The sequence below is a fragment of the Tyto alba genome, unplaced genomic scaffold, assembly GCF_018691265.1.
Source record: "Tyto alba isolate M040663 unplaced genomic scaffold, T.alba_DEE_v4.0 Super-Scaffold_38, whole genome shotgun sequence".
Lineage (NCBI taxonomy): Eukaryota > Metazoa > Chordata > Aves > Strigiformes > Tytonidae > Tyto > Tyto alba.
Window position 1 is genome coordinate 5,935,312 of NW_024881313.1, and position 21,122 is coordinate 5,956,433.

Consider the following 21,122-nt stretch of genomic DNA (forward strand, 5'->3'; position numbering starts at 1 on the left):
CATCTGATGATTTTGTTTTTCAGATTCAACACCAGACTCATGTGAGGTTGCCACATCTTGCCTAATGGAATTGTTCAGACTTTCACTGCTGTAAAAGAGAGGAGATTTGGATTCTTCATAGTTGGCACTGACAGACTACCTGCTCACTGTAAGTCAGCTGTCTTTATATCATGGATGTGGTGCCCTCCCCGTAGGAAAGCAGAAGTCAAATTGATGTGGAATCTGTTTGAGCCTAGAGGGGACATGATGTAAGAAGCTTCTTGCTACGAAGAATCCCTCCATCAATGGAGAATGGGAGACAACTGTAGTATAGCTGGCATAGAGGCAGCACTTCAGTCCTCTTTTGGGTTGATACGTTGTGCTTAATTGTATGTCTAGAATAATTAAAAGATGTAGCAAGGAAATGCAATAGGTAAACCTGAAGTTGTGCTAATGTAACCTTACATTCTGCTGGGATGAGGGTAATTGTTCAAAAATACCTCAGAGCTGTGTTACTTTTGACGTAACTGGAAAAAAATACGACTTGTTGGGTTGTAGTGTTTGGGTTCCCTTTAAGATTAGGCTGTTGGGTTTCCACTGGCCACCTAGGAGGACAGGAAGGGACTCTCTCACTCATTGTGCTGTTAGACTCTTTGTGGTTTGTCTCATTCTGCAGTGCTCTATAGACTGCAGCCAAAGATAAGACTTTGGCAAGGCTGAGATTTTGTTACCGGTAATATTTTAAAACTTCTTGTGTTGCTGGTGGGTGTGTTTTTTGCCTGAATGTTTGCTAACTGTGAGATCATTAGGAAGAAATTCTGTCCCAAGTCATATTGCCAGTCACGGCACCTGCATCGTTTTACCCTCTCTGATAGCATGTAAATGTACTCACAGTGCATCCTGAATACTTTCCAGTTTCTTTTTTTGGGTCCGGGGACATTGATGATGCACTTAAACTTCCTGGTCAGCAGCTTGTGCTGCATTTTAACTTTTAAAAAATATATTCTTGGCCTTTTTAACCTGTAGTCGTTAAATTAGTATTATAGGGCACATAGGACAAGTAGGATATTGTAGGACTTACATGCGTATAACTTAAGTATTTGCTTGCAGTTTTGGAAGGCTGGATGTTCTCAACTGTGCAGTACTTAGTCCTGCGATTGTATATAAAATAATGTTTTGAAATTAGTGTTAACAGGCTTACATCTTTTACCTGTAAAGCAGAATATATCACTGCTGTTCAGCACTAATTTCCTGTTATTCTTACATCTGTGTTTGTGTAGGCTTAGTCATTGCTTTAAGCTTGGTGAATTCTTTTAGGCTAAATCTCTTAGTTTCTCTTGATCATGTAAAGGGTATTGCTAGTTGTATATTGCCAAGTAGGACAGAATTTCCTCTGCAAAGCTGAAGATGAGTCATGAAAACTGAAGTATGTAGCAGGCACAAGGGTTGAATCTTTGCTAGTTGTGGCTGCTGTAAAGTACATTAACATCCATGTGTGTTTTCAGCTTCTACAAATTAGAAGCCAAAAAGGAGTCAGAGGAGGAGGGCAAGGAGTGAAAAATACTTCTACTTGCTTTCTTTGTGTTGATAGGTACTGCTATACTGCTCTGCTGCAGTGGGCTGTCTGGGAGGTGCCCAGTTGCTATAGGATCCTTTTGCCTATGCAGATAGAGTTTATCAAATGCTATTACAAAATAGTTAGCTGATTATGTTGGGAAGTTTTATGTTTAAGTAGCAAAGCAATGTTTCGTGATTGTCTAATGACTTTCAAAAAGTTTCAATATACTTGGCAGAAATGAATAAAAAGCTGCCCGATCCCAGTGTGCAACATGTGGCTATTTTATTTACAGAGGGGGTTCCTGTGGAACAGGTATGTTCATGGCTTCACATGGAGTCATGCAGGAAACCTGTGAGAAAGACAGGGCAAGACCTCATTTTGCTTATCCTAATCTTTTCAGTGCAAGAATGTTCTCCATTGAAAGACAGTTTTGATAGCTGCTAAAAGGAAGGGCGTTAGATCTACAGGGATACAAAACTAACAGAGTTTGAACAGTTACAAAAAGGGAATTTTTCATTGCTCCTCTAATAGCTGTAGCAGAAGGCTGCAATAAGAGCTAGTATTTATCTTAACAATAATATTTTTGTTTTCATACTGACGTAGTACCATCCTGTTGGCATATGTTCTTGGAACACATTAATTTGTAACACCCTTTTTTTGAGATATATTGAATCTCACATTAACACATGGTGCAATTTCACTGAATAGCTGTCTTTGAAAAAGGAAAGAAACAGTACTTGGTGCTCAAAGTGAATTCATATTAAAGTGAAGTTATCTGAAATTCATTTTTACAAAGTTGAAAACTGAATCTATGGCTGTTCATAGAAGCAGTTTCCGTATGTTACTGAGCCTCTAGTGGAATTCTTTACTGCTCTCTTGAATGTAGGAAAATATAGTGAAGGAAATGATCCTCATTCCTCAATCTTCATAAATTTTATTAAAGAAACATTAAAGAATCCCTGTGTATTCCTTTGGTATTTTCTTTCTGTTTTGCCAAAATAAAATTCTAAGCTTAGTTCTTCAGTACAAATATTATGTACACTGATATTTTTTTTTTTTTTTTTTTTATTTCAATTGTTTTCCTCTCACTGGGACCACTGACATAGTAAATCTTGAGAGGTATTTAATTTTACTTTGTAGGCTGTATATTGACAGAAATGTTAAGAATATTGGCAGCTCGACATTGTCTGCTGGCTCTACTGTCTTGTATGAGAAACTCTTTGTACAGAACTAAATTCTGTGCTGAAATATGTCATTTAGTACTTCCTTAATAAAATTAGGTCAAATCTTAGTGTACATATATGTGTAAATGCAAAAATAACCAATGTGTACATCCCTAGATCTGTGCATAAGCTCATGTCTATAAATTTAAGCTACTTCTCTGAATTCCAAAGTGTTTCTTGTGGATTAAGGTATGAATATTTGCACTAATTTGTTCAGTGGATAGTAGCACAGGTAGATATTCCTGCAAAAAAGAGTGAAGGGGAGAAAAAGGATGTTTGTTAACTTATTAGTTGCTATTGAAACAAATTAATATTGTGTTATTGTTTAAGACTAAAATAAACTATACATCTGAGCATCATGGATGGCATCTGTGGAAGGGAGGGGTGAAGAAGCTGGATAACTTTACCTCATAAGAGAATAATTTGTAATTTTTAGTTTTTGACATAGGTACTTTGGTCTTAAACACATAATACTTGATCAGACAGAGGAGTTACTTGAAACATCTGGACTGCTGATTTAGTATGATTACAGAATAAAGTCATTTTTAGAATCTGTGTCGGTAGAAATTAAATGTTTGTGAAATTATGAAAAGGTGGATCAAATGTACAGACATAGCTTCATTAATACAGCATTGTAAATCAGTCATAGTTTAAATGCATTTTTTAGGGCAAGTTGTCACTTGTAAATGCTAAACATGTGTCAGGCTGATGTTGGCCTTGAAGTGGTGTGAAAAGGTTGTGGACTCCTCGATCCTGTGGTTTTGAGGCCATAGGCCATTCCCCCTGCAGGAGGGACACAGTATGTCTCAGACATGAAAATTCAGATCTTTTTAATAGTTACTGCTTCCTACCTTGGGAGAGACTATGAATTTAAGTGCCTAAAATAGGTAATTAGCATAGCCAAAAGTAACTTCTTGGAGAAGATGGTGAATCTTGTTTCTGTTATTTGAACTTTTGGTTCCTTATGCTTGTATGCAGAGAAAAGCAGCAACTGCTGTGTATTTCATCATTCCAGAGACAGTCAGGTTCGTCGCCCTGCATTTTAGCAACAGGAACACATTGCCTTCCTACTAGCATTACAAGGAGGACTTCATAAAGAGAGATTCTGCGTTTTGCTTCCAGAAAGTGATACAGATAGTCCAGATTCTTACCACTGAAAATGTTGTCATTGCACTCTCACTGAGCAGAAGCACATACTTTTCATCTGGAGGTCGTGAACTCAGTCGGTCCTTTGTCAATCAGTTTTGTGCTTGGAGAAGCCATGAAAACTTGCCCCTCATTTTAAGAGTAGCTCTAAGATACCATCTCTGTCTTTCAGTGCATGTTTGAACATGTACTTCCATCAGCCGTACCACTTTTGGAAAGACTGGGTAACTTTTTACATAAATAAAGACAGGAAAATCTGGTAAGTTGCTTATTTCTTCACCATGTGAAGAATAAAAACATTGCTTCAGATGTATGAGAAGGCAGGTGATTTGTCACATTTCAGGGGTGGCCTTAGAAACTGATTTATGAGGAGCAACTGTTGTATAGCTTCAGGGCCCCTTGCTTTCAAGTTGTGCAACAGCAAAGGTTTTGCATGCAAGCTAATTGCATGAAAAGAGAAGAGAAGGTTGTAGTCCCTGGTGGACTCCTTTAGTAGTATGATGATGAGGATGTGGGACTAAATCTCTCATCCTGGCATGTGTAATAGTGAATGAGGTATGTTTTTGGCCTCTAGTGACTCCTTTGCTCACTCACTGACTCTTAGTTTAAATGCCTTACACTCCCATTCGCTTTTGGCAAAAGGTCATAGCCTCATGTTAATTCATAGGGCAAGTCCTTGTAGCAGTAGATATTTGAAGAAGAAATTAAAATTGCATTGTTCCTTTAGGTTTGAAGGAGCTTCCTCACTAAGCAGAAAAAATATTATAGTTATTAAAGTAGGTACTTTTCAAAGAGAAATAAAGATTACTTTAAAGTAGGCTGGGTAAAATGTTAACAGTGTAATTTTTTTAAAGCCATCAGTGTAAAGTTCACAATCAGCGTGCTTCTGTAGTAATGTGTATTAATCTTGCTTTATCTTCACATGTTGATCCAAGCATGTAATCTGTTGCAAATTTTTTTTGTTGCAAAGCATATATGAGGGATGAAAAAAGATCAAATCTGAACACAGATAATTATCAATAGTGATTAATAAACAGAAATGTATTTATGAAAATGTAATATTAGTGATATTTGTTTAATGAGTTTTTTAAACTTACTGACTTTATGCATGTGCCACACGGGAAAGAAAATGTCTACTGTGGAAACACAAAACCATAGCAAGAATTTTTGAGAAGAAAAATATATTTTCCTGTCAGCCAAAGTCATGTTGAAAAAACATTAAGATTCCGGGAGAAAACCAGGCAAGGCTTTATCTGGTAGGGTGGAAAATATGATGGCTGGTAACTTACAGGCACATCAGAGCGATACAGTATAAAATGATTTTTAAAAGCTTTAAGCAGCTCTCAATGCAGCAGCTTGCTGTACTGTAACTTCCACTGGTTCAGGTGACTTCTGTGCTTTCATGTTTCCTGGAGGAGATCTGGGCTCTGCTGCTATATTTTTTGAGGATGGCACATTACTAAAGAAAAGTTCTTGATCTAAAACCAGATTTCCTGTGATGCCTTACCTTTAAAAGTACCAAAAAATTTTCCTTATCTCCCCTTAAGCTTTGTCCATGTGTATGATTGTCCCCAGGAGTTTTTTTACTTCTAGTACTTCAGTATCTGAACAATTTGACAGCTCTCCACAGGTGTGTTTGAGTGTGCTTCAAGTAGTATCTTATTTTAAATAGCAGGAATTGTGCTTTCAGAAAAATCAAAGAAAATTAAATTATTATTCTACCTTAGAAGTCTAATACTAAATGATTAATGAAAATGTTGATACTAGAAAATTGTTCTTCTGTAGCACAGCAAGTGTTTGGAACTGCTAGCAAGCTGACAAGTGCTACAAAATTAAATAATTTTAATTCTTGGGGACTGTTACTTTACCTAAAAGGTAGATGCTGTCAGCTACAGTAATAGTCCACAGAAAGCAGGCTCACTGTGTTAACAGTGGAAAAAGCAGTGTGTTTCTGGCTGAGAGACATCAAGAGAATTCGGTGTTGCTGAGAAGGGTAAGGAGGACTGCAAAAGAGCTCTACCATTTTACGTGTGATTTTAACGCCAGCATTTATTGCGCAGCAACTCTTTGCTTCTAAAGGTTGAAGCTGTTTGTTAATGCAGTTTTTAACACTTAATGACTTGCCACTTCCTACCTGCTGGTTTTATTTTTGTAATCACTGGCCAAAATTATATTAATGAGTGATTGGCAAGGTAAAAGGTACCCTAAGGTGAGCTAGTTTATAGTTTTTGCCTGTAGTACTTTACAGTATCTGTCCGGCAGGTTTTTGAGAGAAAACATTTGGTTCAGGAGAAGTGGAAAAAGCCTTCATCATTTAGCTCAAGTTCTGGGACTTTGTAGGAAACTGGATTCTCCACTGTATGGAGGGAGACAAGCTGCAAAGTTAAGAACTGAAAAGGTCAGTGGATTTTGAATTGTTGTGAGGGTAGAATAAATTTGCAAATTTTCTATGCCAGTGGATGGCTTTAATAGCTAGTAGACTTCTGACTAAATTTAGCATGTTGTAAAGAAATGGGGATGCGAAAATATAAACAGAGCAGACTGTTCTCTACCCATAAAGAGGAAATGTGCTAAAAATCTCTGTAGTCATGTAAATTAAGGTGATACCAGAAAACTACAGAAGTGTCCCTAAATCCAGAAGAATATTTTATTATACTTTTAGTTTTTTAGTTGGCTATAATCTTTTTGTATGCTTGCTTTTTGTGAAGATATGGAAAGACTGATTCTCACTAAAACCTAATGAACTATGTGTGGATATTTGATAGTAAATTTAGCTTAGCAAAACAAAGTACTTTCACAGATAGCTGTACATATTTTCTTAAGTAATAATTTATATAGCATTTCATATGTCTAATTCAGATTATTAACTTTATGCTTTTTATTATTCCTGGAATGATGACTAAAATGATATTCTGTGTATAAGTGGTAAACCACATTTCAGTGGAAATTGATTAAAATACTGGAAAAGTAATTTATAATTTTAAATTAAAGAATGTGCAACATACATAGAACTAATTTACCAAACCAGAAAACTGTTTTTTTTTCTGGTTGTACTTCAGAAGTGTAAAAGCTGTTCCCTTGCACAGTTTGCTGCATGTTGTTAATTTATTAGGTGAAGAATTAGCAGGTTTTTTTCAGTTCCCGTTTGCCTTCCCCCTTCTGAGTGAGCAATATACAACACTTAAGACTAGGCAGCATATATTACTTGAAGATGATGCTGCTATGTAAAAGTTCATGTTAACTTTCCAGAGCAGCCTTGATTGTAAGTGGGTGAGTAACAGCTCTTCCTAATCCCATGGTTAGAGACCTCTTAAAACCTTCCGTTTAGTCATATGCTGCTATAATTTGCTCTTTCAATTTAAATCATGTTTAGTAGACTACTGTCAGGCAGTGCGACCATAACGTCAAAAATAAAATTTCAAAGTTAAACATTCTGACAAGATTATTTTTTTTCTGGTTTTCAGGCTGTTCATACTGACCGCAATTTCAGTTTTTCCTAATGTTCTGTTATCATCTGAGGTGACAGAATCCACCTGTCCCCTGAGAAACAGAGGACACAGCTCTCCTGTCTCCTTCCTTTATGTTCTTTTAATGGGGAAGACAACAGGTCAAAAAATACGCAAAAGCTCAAACTGCCACACTGAATAATGATCAGACAGTAATTTGCTTCCAATAATACATTTTACAAGGAGTAACTAACAAAGACTTTAAAATCAACACTGGTTAAACTCAGGGTTTATTATCTGTAGTGTTATAGTTTGGAAAAGATGTTAATGAATACAGTGGTTCACTCATTTTCTGTGAACATAAAGTAATGAAAATGTAAATAAAAGTGAGAGTTTTTTCTCCAGCAGACCACTGAGCCTGGAGAATTTCTTGCATGCCATATGACCAGCTACAGAAGTGTGCACATCCGTGTCTGAAATACTGATAGACTTTTTCATTTGGTTTTCTTATAAGTCAGTCCTTGACAGCATGCACTTTTATTTTTGTTTTGCCCACTGTTATTGGAGGGTGTATTGGAGAGAAGGGAAGGGAGGCCAGCAGTGGGTGGGGGAGGACTCTGGCTGTAAGAAAGTGGGGGGGCGTTTACTGCTCCCCTTAAATCATCCTGGCCTTGTGCAGCGTGGGCTCTTCCTTCTACATCAGTAGGCTGTACTGGGCAATTTTCCAGAGAAATACTTGAATGTATCAAATTTGGAGACAAGGTTTCTTTCCTTACTATTAAAAAATCCTGTTGGAGTTGGGGGGGGAGGGAGGGGGTGGTTGAAGAGTGAGGTTCACTTGCTTGTTTTCAAAGTCATCCATAACCAGGAATTCCATATTTTTTTGGAAGTCTTCTAAGTGCAAAATGATTCTTCCCTCAGGCCACAATTCATGCTTTCACTTAGGCACTGAATCTAGAGGCTATTTGTCCTCTCTGACCAAATTGTAGTTTATACTTCACCTTTAAAATTGTTGCATTTTTTTTTTTAGTTAGTTTTTATTGTTGCTGTTTGAAGCTATACAGTTGTCAAGGAAATCTAAAAGAAACCAATAATTAAGAGGTGGTGATAGTGAAGTAACAGCTGTTAAGGGCATGATTCAGCATCTTCCCCTGCAAGTTGTGAGATTTCCATTTACTCTGTATTTGCAGATCCTTTGATGAAGGAATACTGGTGGCCAGGGTGCAGGGGTTGCCGTGATGGATGATCTCTGTGCTCCTCTATACCTGTCTCTGGCACAGGCCAGTACCAGATGCTATAAAGTGTGTCAGTCCTTATCCTGAGTAGTTATAAAACATTTGTCCTTTTGTCAGACCCTTCCTGTAATCTTTGTCAGGATGACTTCTGGTGTGAAAAGGGCTGTCTTGAAAAAAAATAATTTAAAGTTTATAGAAAATGCATATCCTATTCTAATAAGTGTATACCTTGATGGTATACACGAAACTAAATAAATTTGTAATATAAGGATTGGCTTTGGATATATTTGGCAAAAAAAGGTCTGTTTTCAAGGGTGGTGTATATTACTTCTACTGGCCACAGTTGCCATGACCTCATCATCTTGAAAAATAATGCTCACTTACTTTAAACAAAACAAGTGAAACTACAAAAAAGAAAATCCACAAACATGAAGAGAAAGAAAGCAATGACTGTAACGAACTGTAACAGCTTCAATAACAAACAGAATTGGCCCTTGAAATTAAAGGAGGTGTTGAGAGGGAAATAAACACCACACCACCAGTGAAGTAGCTTTACACTGTATCAGTAGATCTTACTTGACAAAATTGAGATGTCTTGTTCAAGACACTTGTAATGAGAACCCTTTTTTCATTCAAGACTGTTCTCACCTCTCAGAAATGCCTGCATGCTCTCACTGGTTTTGGCTGTGTTCTTTAGTTTTTCTCCCTGAGGTTGTATTTCAGATGGAAGATTTTTGAACAATATCACGGAAGTATTTGTCAAAAGAAGAAACACATAACATTCCTAGATACCGAGTATCTTTCAGATTGTCAGTATGTCAAAACAGTATCACTGAAATGAGCCGTCCTTTAGTAAGAGTGGATGTGTTGTTGGTAGGAGAGTGGCACCACACATCAGGTGTCATCATCTCTGCAGGGTGGTGGGAAGTGTGGAGGGCTGAATGATGCAGAGAGGACAGTGATCTAGAGGCTTCAGAGAAATACAAGGAATGAAAGAAAGAAAGGAGTGAGAAGAATTTCTTACAATTTTGTATTTCTGTACTTAAAAGCAGATATTAGGCTTTGTACGATACGTGTATCTTTCAAAGCAGAAGTAGAAAGACATTTTCAAACCATAAACAGATTTCAGGGTTCTGTGAAAACATAACCAGGCTAAAATCTTATTTCTAAATTTCTTATTTCTAAATCTATTTAATCCTATTCCTGTCAGTGTTGTCTTGCCTTTCTTATATTTTTGAAAAAGCAAATTTAAATGTTTTGAAAACCCCCTTTAAGACTGAAATGCCACTCAACATACCTGACTCGCAATTTTCTTCTTGAAGTCCTAATGGAGGAGGATATAAATACCTCTGCCAAGTTCTGTTGGTCAAGCCGCAGTTTAGTGTGCATCTATTTAAGCAGATTTGAGTATTTTGGGATTTATCTTGTTAGCATCTTCAGCCTTGGTTAATTCATGTCTTGCTTGAAGCACAGAATTTGAGGAATACTTCTGAAGTGGGATCTTTGGCTATAAGCTGGAGGCTCTCTTAATAGTGGCTTGCAAAGGATAAGGAACTATTAACACTGTTTTTTGCCTGAATTTCTGGTTGTGTGGGGGATGCTCCAGCTGTGTTGTTAGGCTTGTCACCTGTGGGAAGATAAATTAATGTTTTTCAGTTACATAACTATGCATCGCATTTTATTTAACTTACAGCCCAGAAGTCTGACCACAACGTGCTAGATAGGACGTACACATTTAAAACACAAAGGCATTATCATAGAAAAATTAAATCTGCACATTAAGACTTGATTGAGAAAGGATCATTAGTACTTGAACCAGGTGATAATGTCACTGTAGATGTACATATAGAAAGCATGTATATGTGCATATGCTTTGCATAGGTACTGGAAATAAAGCAGCTTTATGATTAACAAGAATTGTGGGTTTTGCCATGGAAGGTGTGGCAGAAGTTCTTAGCCTGATAAATGGAATACAGCAGCTGAAGGTGTGTTCAGTAGAGAGGAAAGCTGTGGTCCACCTGAGGCTCCCAGGCAGGTGGCTTACTGATGGATCTGAGTACAAGGTCCAATTGAAAGTCCAAGTGATGCAGGTGTTAAGTGAAATGTCCGGATCTGTTGAGGCTGCAGTGACTCAGAGCAAAGAGGCTTCTGCCTCAGCATCCAAATACATTCTGTCATGGGGCCACTATAATCTAATAGGCAATGACCTTTAATTGTCTTTCAGCCTTACAGCATTGGGCTGATTGAGTATTAGTCAGTAAAATTCCCGTCATTAAGCTGGAGTCTGACAACACCAGGATGAATATTTTTATTTTTTTTATTTTTTTTTTTTTTTTTTTTTTTTTTTAGGGATAGCTTTATTTGAGATCTAACAAAGTGTCCTTAGCAAAGTCTTTGCTTATTTAGCTGGTGTGAAACAGTAACATCTTATGAAGTTCAGGATAAGGAAGATGTACTTTCCATTATAAAGTATGTTTGTATTCAGAGTACTCTGAAATGATTGTGAAAGCCAGCACTGATGATTTATTTTGGTTTATTTCTTTATTTCTGTTACCAGTGGTGGACGAGTCCTGATTCATTATGTTACAGGAAAGATCAAGTGCAAGGCTGTTTAATGGTTTTGGATAAACTACAGCAACCCAGTTTGAACTGTTTACTTGCACATGATTTATTTAATTTGCTACCTGTGAAGTAGCCTGTTTCGGTGCATGTGGACCTGACGGCTGATTAAGTGGATGTTGTTGAAATAGTATCTCACTGCTTGCTCAGCTGAAGAAACATCAGACCTGCAGGATTCCTGGAATTGGTTCTGAATATGAAAAAAGGCAGTGGTTGACGATGTACAGAATGTTAATTGTCATTCTGCTCTGTTCAGACATAACTAATGTGTAACTTAATTTAGGTACATTAACTGAGAATCATTACATTCACATGGGAAGAAATGCATTTGTCACATGTATTTACTTACGCTTAATGCATAACATCCAACTTGACAATTCTTGCACTTGTTGGTGTGTTTAAGCTTCTTAAATTTGCTGTATAAGGTGGTTAAGCCATTGGGCTTAATTTCTAAATGCCTCGTGCTTTTTCTGTGTCCTCATCTAACTCTCAAAAAGCATTCCAGGCACGGGGAGTGGGGCAGGGAAAAAGGCAGAGAGAGATGGAACTGTGAATGTATGAGCTGGCAAGAGGAGATGTGAACACTGTTTGAGCAGTTTGTGGCATCCTCAGGAAGAATTAATACTAAGTCAGATCCCTCTGCACAAGGCAACAAAAGCAGTACATTGCAGTTTTTACTGGAAGTTCTAATTATTTTAAAGCACTGTATGCTGGAATTGTATAAACCACCCACAAGAGCAAATGACAGACTTTTCAAAATAAATTCCTGGATGCCGCAGGGAGTAAAGGCAAACTTACATCCAGTTGTTGGTAATGATACTGAATTTTTGAATAGGTTGGTGATTGGTGATAGGTCAGAATTTGTATGGCTGGGAATGCTAACATTTATGTGAAATCAAAATGTGAAGTGTGAAAGTTTTCAGTGCAATTTTGGGTCGGTCTAAATGAACCACACTTTAGGGTACATGTTTTGGGAAGCACGAAGACGTGGTCAGCTTTCACTGGTTGTTATTCAGATCCTGGCATGTGGCTCCCCATTTGTCCCACTTTCCAAATCTTTGTTGAAAAACCTGATGGTGCTGAAAGGAGAGAAACACAAGGAGAGAGACCAGAATCTTTTTCTCCAAGTAATTCAATAACTTTTTTTGACTTGACACAGATAAAATGTTTGGATTTTGCTGTATGGGTTTCCTAATGAACTGTCATGCAGCTCTAACAGCATTTTAATTCCATTTACCAAAATGAAGAGGCAGGATACAACACGAGGTGCTCAAGAACTGTGTTGTGTCGTTCTAGACTCCCTATTTCTTGACTTTCACCTTTTCACCCGTTCAGCATAAGTGATCTATTCTTAAAATCATTTCTCTAGGTGACGCAAAAGATACTGGAGTATTACAGGACATCTTGCTTGCTTTGTCACTATTTTATTATATCATTTGATTACTGACTTGAAGCAATGATCACTGTTCATGTGTCTGACTGGCATTGTAAAATCACACTAGAGAACAACCTTTCAGTTGTCTCAATTTGGGAACGAGGTAGGAGTATCTTCAACTATATTATTCTCCAGATTAGTGCAAGTTTTCCACTCTGGAAGATCATTATAATGAAGGACATCACGGGTCTGGCTGATCCTTCAGTCAAAATAGGACTCTTGACCTCTTGATTCTCTGTCTGTATGTGCAGACTTTCAGAGTTTTGTTAGGCAATCAGATACGTGTGGTACTTCTCTTGACACCTTTGTTGGTTACCATGAACTGCTGCTCATAGATTTCATTCATAAAGAACTTGTTACGTAGAAGCTCACCACTTCTACTTCAGGAAAGCGTGTAAGTCTTCCCCAAAGGATATTCTTGCAGCCGTCTCTCCATTGCACACGAAATGAAAGTATGCTCAAAGTACCTTGCTCTTTTCCCCAGAGGCTGATGAGCAGCCGGGCGAGTTAGTGTACTTCAGAATGACAGTCTGAAATAGGAGCTGGGGGACTGCTGGCTCCCACAGCCACCTTGTTTGTTTGCTGCTGGGACAGACAGTTGACTTATTTTCTTGGTTTTGAGTACAGAACAGAAGACTGGAAGACTGCAAATGCTGATGATGTAACTTCTCCAAATGCAATCCTTCCAACTGCCATCTGTCATTCCAAGATTTAACTTTAATGTAATGTTCCATGTAAATCTTAGTCATTTTGGAGTAACAAAAGTAAAAAGTTCGAATATTTTTGACATATTTTATGATGTGCTCTCAAAATCAGTATACCATAATGATTAGGAGAAAAGATTGGGTGCATTTTATATGGAAACTTTACATTTTTTGACTTACATTACCATTCACAGTATTTATTTTTTTTTACATTTCTCCAGCTTTTCACTTTCTACTTGTATTTAATTTTTCTACCTTTTCACAGTTAAATGCATAGAACAAAGTAATGAAATTCAGTTCAATAGTTGTGTTTTAACAATCTGTATGGCACAGGTGTATTTTTTATTTTTTCTAGAAGAAAGCATACGTCATGAAAATGCTTTAATGTCTGCAAACTTCAAGTTTTGTGGTCAAGACTTGATGAAAACTTTGTACATAGAGTTTCAACCTTGAGGAGCCTCTGACAAGACAATTTTATGTCAAAAGTGCAATTTTATGGCATAAGCTTTGTAGGGGTGTTTTCTTCCCTTATGTATTCTATTTTTTACCATGTAAAAAAGATGTACTTGAATGAGTTTCTCAGTCCTTTTATTCTAAAAGTATCACTTTCTGGCAGAATTGTGGAAAACACAGTCAATGAAAGATGAATATTACTAAAAGTTAAGGAAAAAATGTGTGTGTAGGTCAGCATGGGTGAAGTGGGCATGATTGCCATCTGTTAAGAAACTAGCTTTCATTATTATGTTTCCTGCAAATTCATATGTTATTATCTTAGACATATTTTTATTAAAAGTAAAAAATCCTTTTAGCTTCTTCCTCTAAAAAATTGCCTTTTTTTTTTTCTAGTTTCCTTTTCAGAAATTAATGAAGTGCATTGTATGAAAAATTGTGGAAGATGCCTTAAGTATGTCAGGATGTACTTTATGCTGCACTACTCATAATTAACCACAGATTTAATTTATTTTTGTGTTGTAAGTCCTGATGGTCTAGAAAAGCCAGTACCATATGCCAGCATTTTAGAAACAAACACATGATGAGAAGTGGGAGGAGAGTAGAGAGATAGAAAGCAAAGACCAAGAATCGTGACACTATTCTACTATTAAGCAGTTTAAGGGGAATCTACATCACATGTAAACACTTCTGTTTATTGCTGCTTTTATAGCTTATAATTAAAATCCAGGTTGTTAGTTGCAGTTCAAGAATAACCAACCTCAAAAATGCTATGAAGCAATGAAGACGCTAGACTGCACACATTATAAAACTCTTCACGTTGTTGTCTGCTGTGTCTGTAGCCTGTTTACAGTGACTGGAACTGAAGTAAAAAATGAGTGTGCTCATTAGAAATAACAAATATGGATCGTTAAGTTGTAGCACCCTTTCATTGAGCTCACGTCAAGTTCTTTGTAAATTATTCATCCTTTCATATTGCTGAGGCATCTTAATTAAAACCTTCCATCTTTTATACCTTTACAGATGCCTGAGAATGGGAGTGTAGCTGAAGCTTTTTCTAATCATGTGGAATTTATTTTGTTTTTAATTAAATTCAAATAGATAGTCAGTAGCTTGCGCTAACCTGAATCTAAATGTAAGATTAGGGACAGAGTATCTTTTTCAGATCCATCTGGATCAGCTGAAAATAATACTGCTTCTACTTTCTTGCCTACAAGTTGGTGATGACCAACCCTGCATTTTGGCCAAAGCAAAGGATGTGAACTACTCCCTATGACAAATGGCTCTCCACTGAAGTGGATCAGGGAAGGCTCTTGTGATTTTTAATTTTTTTTTTTTTTTTTTTTGGATGGGAACTACTGATTTCCAGAAAAGGGACAATAACAAATTGCTTGGGAGCAAGAATTTCTTTAACCGCTTTGGCAATTTTAAAAGTGAATATGAATTTGAGCTCTAACCTGTCAGTGGAGGCACTGAGCTGTTGCTGAGGCCCATGGAAGTTTTCAGCAGCTTTGTATTAACTCTGAGCTTTATTGCTGAAGGCAGGCCATATTTCTACATTGGGATGTCATAGTTTGCTTATACTAGTCTACTACACTTAGTGCATTAAAACTCTACACATCTTCCTTGTTCTGGGCTGTCTGTGGTAATGTTAAATTATTCGCAGTCTGAATTGAGGCTTTCCTTTCTGGCCAATCTCCTAACTTACTTTTTGATTTTGTTCTGTTGTAGCTAGGCAGTGGCAGGACAAGATCTGACATGAGAGCACTGACTCTGAAACGGATCTTCTGTTCTTGCTGAGTATGGTTGCTGCTTCTGCAGCTTTGTGTTCACTTTCTTCCTTTTTCAAGGTCAAAAATTCTTTTACCAGCTCTGTCAAAGCAGAGCCTCTAAGGTAACCCTAGCTGGATTCAGGTTCTCCAGCATTTCAGAACTTGAGGAGGTGGTGGTGGGGTTCTATCATGTGAGGTGGGGGGAAGATCCCTTTTATGATCTCTTTCCTCAAGAGCTACCCTGTTAACCTAGTCAGAGGCCCTCATCTCTAGCCTGCATCTTCTTTGGCTGATCCAGCTATTGTGACTGACACTTTGCCATTCCATATTACTTGGGCAAAACATTGCGTGTTTCAGATTTGTAATCTGGTTTCCCACATCTTGCATCATTCTGTTTCTAGGTCTCTTACAGTTCATCTTTGTCCTATGCCATGAGGATAACGATGCAGAAAACCTGATCTGTGGAACTTCTTTCCTGGATCCCATTGTCAAGGTGTTCATTGCAATCATAAATATGAATGGATTTAAGACCAACTGTGATGATGTATCTTCCAAGAGCATGGTTTACTCCATCTGCATCTGCTTCTCAGGGTTCTTGTCACCTGCATAGATGTATGTGATATGTGTTTCCAAGCAAAAGGACAGTTGCAGGTGTCATCCTGCCTGTCCTTGAAGAGCTCCAGCCCAAGCCTTAACATTTTAAAGTTTTACTGAAAACAGGCACATGTCTGTGTACTCTTTTGTATATATTTGCATGTTTTTTTTCCATTGAAAGCTTGGAGTTAACAAACTCTTACCTTTTGACATTCATAACAAAAATACTTCGCACTTGTAATACTAATTGTCCTCAGTATATTTTACATGTGTTAATTGTTTTCTACAACACATCTCTGAAGTGTCAAAGTTTATTCACACATTTAATGTTCAGAAACAGTGTTGGGAAGTTAGTGGCCCCTCGCCTAAGATGATCTTAGAAAGGGCTAACACTGATGTGCTAACAACTACCTGCCCTTGTTCAGAATACTATGCACCTCTTCATATGTTTCAAGCTATTTTAATTTGAAAGACCTTCTGTAAAGAAATAATCTGCATCATATTTAAAAGAAAGCTGTTGCTCTGTCTGCATTTGTAAATACTAATGTACACTGAAAAAGGTGTACTGAAATGGATTTAGAGACAGAAGCCTGTAAAGGTGTGTAAATCAATCAAGAAGAAAGGTGACATTTTCATAATTCATGGTCATTACGCTTTATAAAGTACCTAAATAAATTTCTGTGTATCCTAGGAAGAACTGAATCTTCTTACCATAGTCATTAAAGTTAATAAGATTGAAATTTTGAGCTAATAGGCCTGTTTATAACATTCTCAAAGGGAAGTGCTGTTTTATTTGTAACTTTTTTCTTTTAGAAATTCACTGACCTACACAAGACATACATGACAATTCCAGTGTATGGTGGAAAAAACAGGTATCTGGGAGGGAGACCCAAGTTTTGGTTTGGTTTTGTTTCTTTTTTTTTTCTTCTTCTGTGTGTGTGTTTTGGTTCGTTTTTTTTTTTTTTTTTTTTTTTTTTTTTTTTTTTTTTTTTAGGAAGTAGGTGATGCCAAAGTATAAAATATAAAACACCACATCAAAGAAGACAAAGCAGGTCTGTTGGATCCTGCCACTCTTTAATGAACGTGTCTAGGTTTCCTGCATGAGATGAAGGATCTCTGTCTTATGTTTGCTGTTCATATGTACCATGCGATGTTTTTCTTCTGACTTTGGTGAGGATCATTCCTGGGCCATCAAAACTCTTCCAGTAGTCCTATTTGCTATTCTACCTGAAACCACAGGTGATTGATATTTGGTTTCTTTCTCCATAGTTAAAGCAACTATGTTACCTGGTTTAATAAAATATATTGCTTGACATCATCCTTGATAGATGAACGCATCTCACAGCATTGCGCAGCTTATTAGGACACAAAGCAAGGGTCTGAGTCAGAGTTACATGGATGCCTTCAGTGATTTGACAGGAAAGTGATGTCTTTTTCTTGATGTGCAGGCAGTGCTGTCTTAAGATCTTGAATTACTACATGCTGGCAGACTGACAGATATTTCTATGAGAAGGCACTGACTTCCAGAACTAACATAGGGCCAATCAAAACTGAATCTAGGAAAACAAACAGTGTGTATATTGGTAACATTTTAGCAATAATGAGTGCACTTCTAAAAAGGAATAAGCCTAGGGGCATATTGGAGTATCTTTGTTCTAGTGAACAAAGCAAAGCTTTAAATAGTAACAGATAGCCGAAAAATTATAGGCAACCAAGCTCATGCCAAAGCTCTGATGGTAATGTTTCCACTCCTACCAACTCTAGAACGTTATCACTAACAGATGGACCTTTCCAAGGTTTTTAGTACAGGCTGTAAAATGATACCTTGTGCCTGTTACTTTATTGATGAAAATGATATTAAGCCTTTCTCTCTTTTCTATTGCCTGATCATCCTTTGTCTTTTCACTTGTAAGGTCTTTTCTAGGCAAATAGCACTTCCAGTGCAAACAGACCCATTGCTGCTTTGTTATTTGGGCACAGGGAGGGCTGTCAATCTCGTCAGCGTTGCTATATGCAAGTGTACGTGCTCCCAGCGTAGGATTTGATCACAGTTTAGTAACTGTTATTTTCTGTCCCACCCTCCTGACAGGGAGACTCTGGACCCCTCTGTTACAGGGTCACAAACCGATTCCTATGGCCCCCCAGCTTCTGCCTTGCCAGTCGAGTGTGTAAGTCATGCTGAAGAGCTGGACGGGGGTGTGTGGGACCCCACTCTCTCTGGCAGCTCACGCTGGAGAGCCTTGAGCTGCCAGGCTGTCCTTAGGCAAAGCTCTTTCCAAAAGGGGCGGGTGCAGAAGGTGAATTATTAATTATTTAGGACCTGACTGTGAGCCAGGTCAGTCCTATTATTTATGATTCTTGACTGCGATTAAAAGTTGGGAGGAAAAGGTGGTGTGACAGCTGACTGATTACTGTAATGATACAGCCATTACTGCATGTATTTTCTGTATAGCTAGTCACCAAGATTTTTAACATATCTATCTAGAATATATAGCCAGCAAGTTTTTTTATGAAAGTATAATCTATTGCAGATTTCCTAGGGGGGTGGAAACAGTGTCAAGATTATACATTTAAAATGAATCATGTTGCATGGGATATTATAGTCAGTTTCGATGGCGGATGAGGGAAAGGTGGTATTTTTAGATATACTTATATTTCAGGATGCCAACTGACCTATTTCTAAATTTATATAAGAATTTTCTAATATAAGGATTGAATTATTCACCCCAAGGTTTAGTGAAACAGCAGATATTTGCTTTGCTTCAGGACAGTCTGACTAGACTTGATATTGAAGCATGTTCTTCTTTGGTGTCTTTCTTGGGATGTGATCTACTGGATTGTTTCTGTTTTTGTTTTTGTTTTGTTTTTTTTTTTTTTTTTGCTTTCTGTACACTGGAACATACAGGATTTTCTTTCATCAAGTGATGAATGTTATACGTGAAAAGTAATCTGGTGTTAAATGCGATATATTTGTTGTTTGTCTAGCTTCTTCTCTTTCCCACTCTGTCTCTCTTGATTAGACAATTAGGAGAGTTTTGTTTGAACTAAATTTTCTTCTTCTGGGTCACTAAAACAGCATGATTTAATTACTACAATAGCCTCCTTAAGGATCTGGGCTAGATGGAACTGTTTCTTTGCATCACGGACTACTTCATAGAGTAGTGTGTGTCCATGGCTAATGAAAGCAACTGCTCAACAGAGGTTGTGATTTGGACGATGTCTAGAGACAGCACCTGTCTAATGGAAGGGCAGTTCTGAAATACTCCCTGTTATTGTTAGTCTCCCTAAACTGTTTGAACTTTTGCCTTCAAAGATAGTTTTATAAATTTAGTTGTTTTAAACTATTTTATCCTTGGTTCTACAAGTTTTCTTCTGTAAAGAAAATAGCTAGCAACAGGAAAGTAGTTGTGTGCTTTGTCCTTCAGTAGAGTATGAATCTTATGGTAATTCAGGAACAGCAAATACCTGCCTTGAAAAGACATCTTTAATAGTTGTATATGGCATATCCGTGGTCTATAAATAATTCTTTCCTTTTTTGAGCCAGATGAGACACTGGGTTAGATTAAAGCTGACAATTTGAAGTATAACAGAGAAAGCCATGAAAGCAATACTTGGAAAGGGCTATTGCTTTGTTTATCCAGGTGGATGTGAGTGAATGGAATATAATAATAACTCCAGAGCAAAGGTTTCAGCACGGATTCTTTTTTAATTCCATGAAAGTCACTCAGTGCTGCTTGTAACTCTGATTTGGATGGCTCAGTCCTGTGCTTGCTGTGTCCATGTGACACTTTATCAGGCTTTCTGTTCCTATTCTAGCCACAAAACCGTAATTGATGACAATTATAGAACGAGATGTATGCTTCCAGTTTTGCTGCTCAAAATCTCTCTACAGTGTTCTTCCACTGCTGAATCAGCTCTGAAGCAGCTGTTAAGGCTTTATTTTTCTTACAGAGCCATGACAAAAATAATTGCATAATGTTGATTTTTTTTTTTCTTTACTGCAGTTTTTCCCTTTTTTTCTGAATTTCTGCCTTCTTTTGTGCAATGTGGAAAAACTTGGATTTTGCTGTAAGCTTATTACTTTGAGAGTTGCAAGAGATGAATTGTGATACTGAGGCTGCTTTGAACGTGTACAGTTGTAAAGGTTTGAGGACAACTCCGGATGGTACTTTTTTAAAAAAAAAAAAAAATAGGTCTTCCTGTTGTACATATTATCATACGTTTACGTTAGCTTTAATTGATGTAGAATGATAAGGCTCTTATTAACAGATGATAAGTAGAGATGAGTGCTGTTTATGGGTTTAGGATATAGTAGCTATAAATAATATCTGATACTCATGTATTCTTAATTCTTTAAAATGCACCCAGCGAGGTCATTTGGAAAAATATTCTTGACCTACTTTTGGTGCTGTTGACTTGATAGCAAAGAATTAGGCCAATACTAAGCACTTGTCAAAATTCCTGTCCTAATTTTATTTGGATTTACCTCAGCCTCACACCTTTGATTTGTCTTTTTGGAGTAGACCAAAGTGAGTGGCACTGTGGGCTCCAGAGGAAAGGTGGGAGCAAACACAGTTGAGACTGTCCTATGGCATGGGGAGGAGCAAAATGTATTGAACCTGAAGCATTCGGGTCATGATGACCTCAAAACATCAAATTCAGCTGCAATCTTAGCTTAGTTAGCATAATACTGATTTTTATGCCTGTTTCAAAGTTGTAATTGCTCTTGTACCTGGTAGCCTTAAGTTCCACAGGTAATGTAAAATGTCAGTTGCCCTAGAGAGGCCCAGTCACAGCTGCTGGCAGCCAAAACGTGACACTCAGTTCGGGATGCAGGATCAGCATTTTCACACTTTCCTGGAAGAATAGGTGGGTTATTGTTGAAGGGCAACCGCGGTTTTCTTTTTTATTCCTGAATTTGAAGTGAACTTTTAGAAAGGAGCACAAAGTAGTTGCTGGAG

The 21,122-nt window shown here is 37.4% G+C and overlaps 1 protein-coding gene across 7 annotated transcripts in view; it reads left to right on the forward strand.

The window, feature by feature from the left end:
• The window catches only part of OSBPL3 (oxysterol binding protein like 3), a 94,571-nt gene that overhangs the window by 19,809 nt on the left and 53,640 nt on the right, over window positions 1-21,122 (forward strand). For 5 of the 7 annotated variants that reach the window (XM_032991584.2, XM_032991589.2, XM_032991588.2 and 2 more), the window contains exon 2: window positions 24-148. The exons of 1 other annotated variant lie outside the window; for it this stretch is intronic. The gene's annotated coding sequence lies outside the window, so the exon portion shown is untranslated. Of the gene's footprint in view, window positions 1-23; window positions 149-2,629; window positions 2,657-21,122 lie in introns of those variants that run through there. One more of the 7 variants, XM_032991587.2, reaches the window with a different exon arrangement.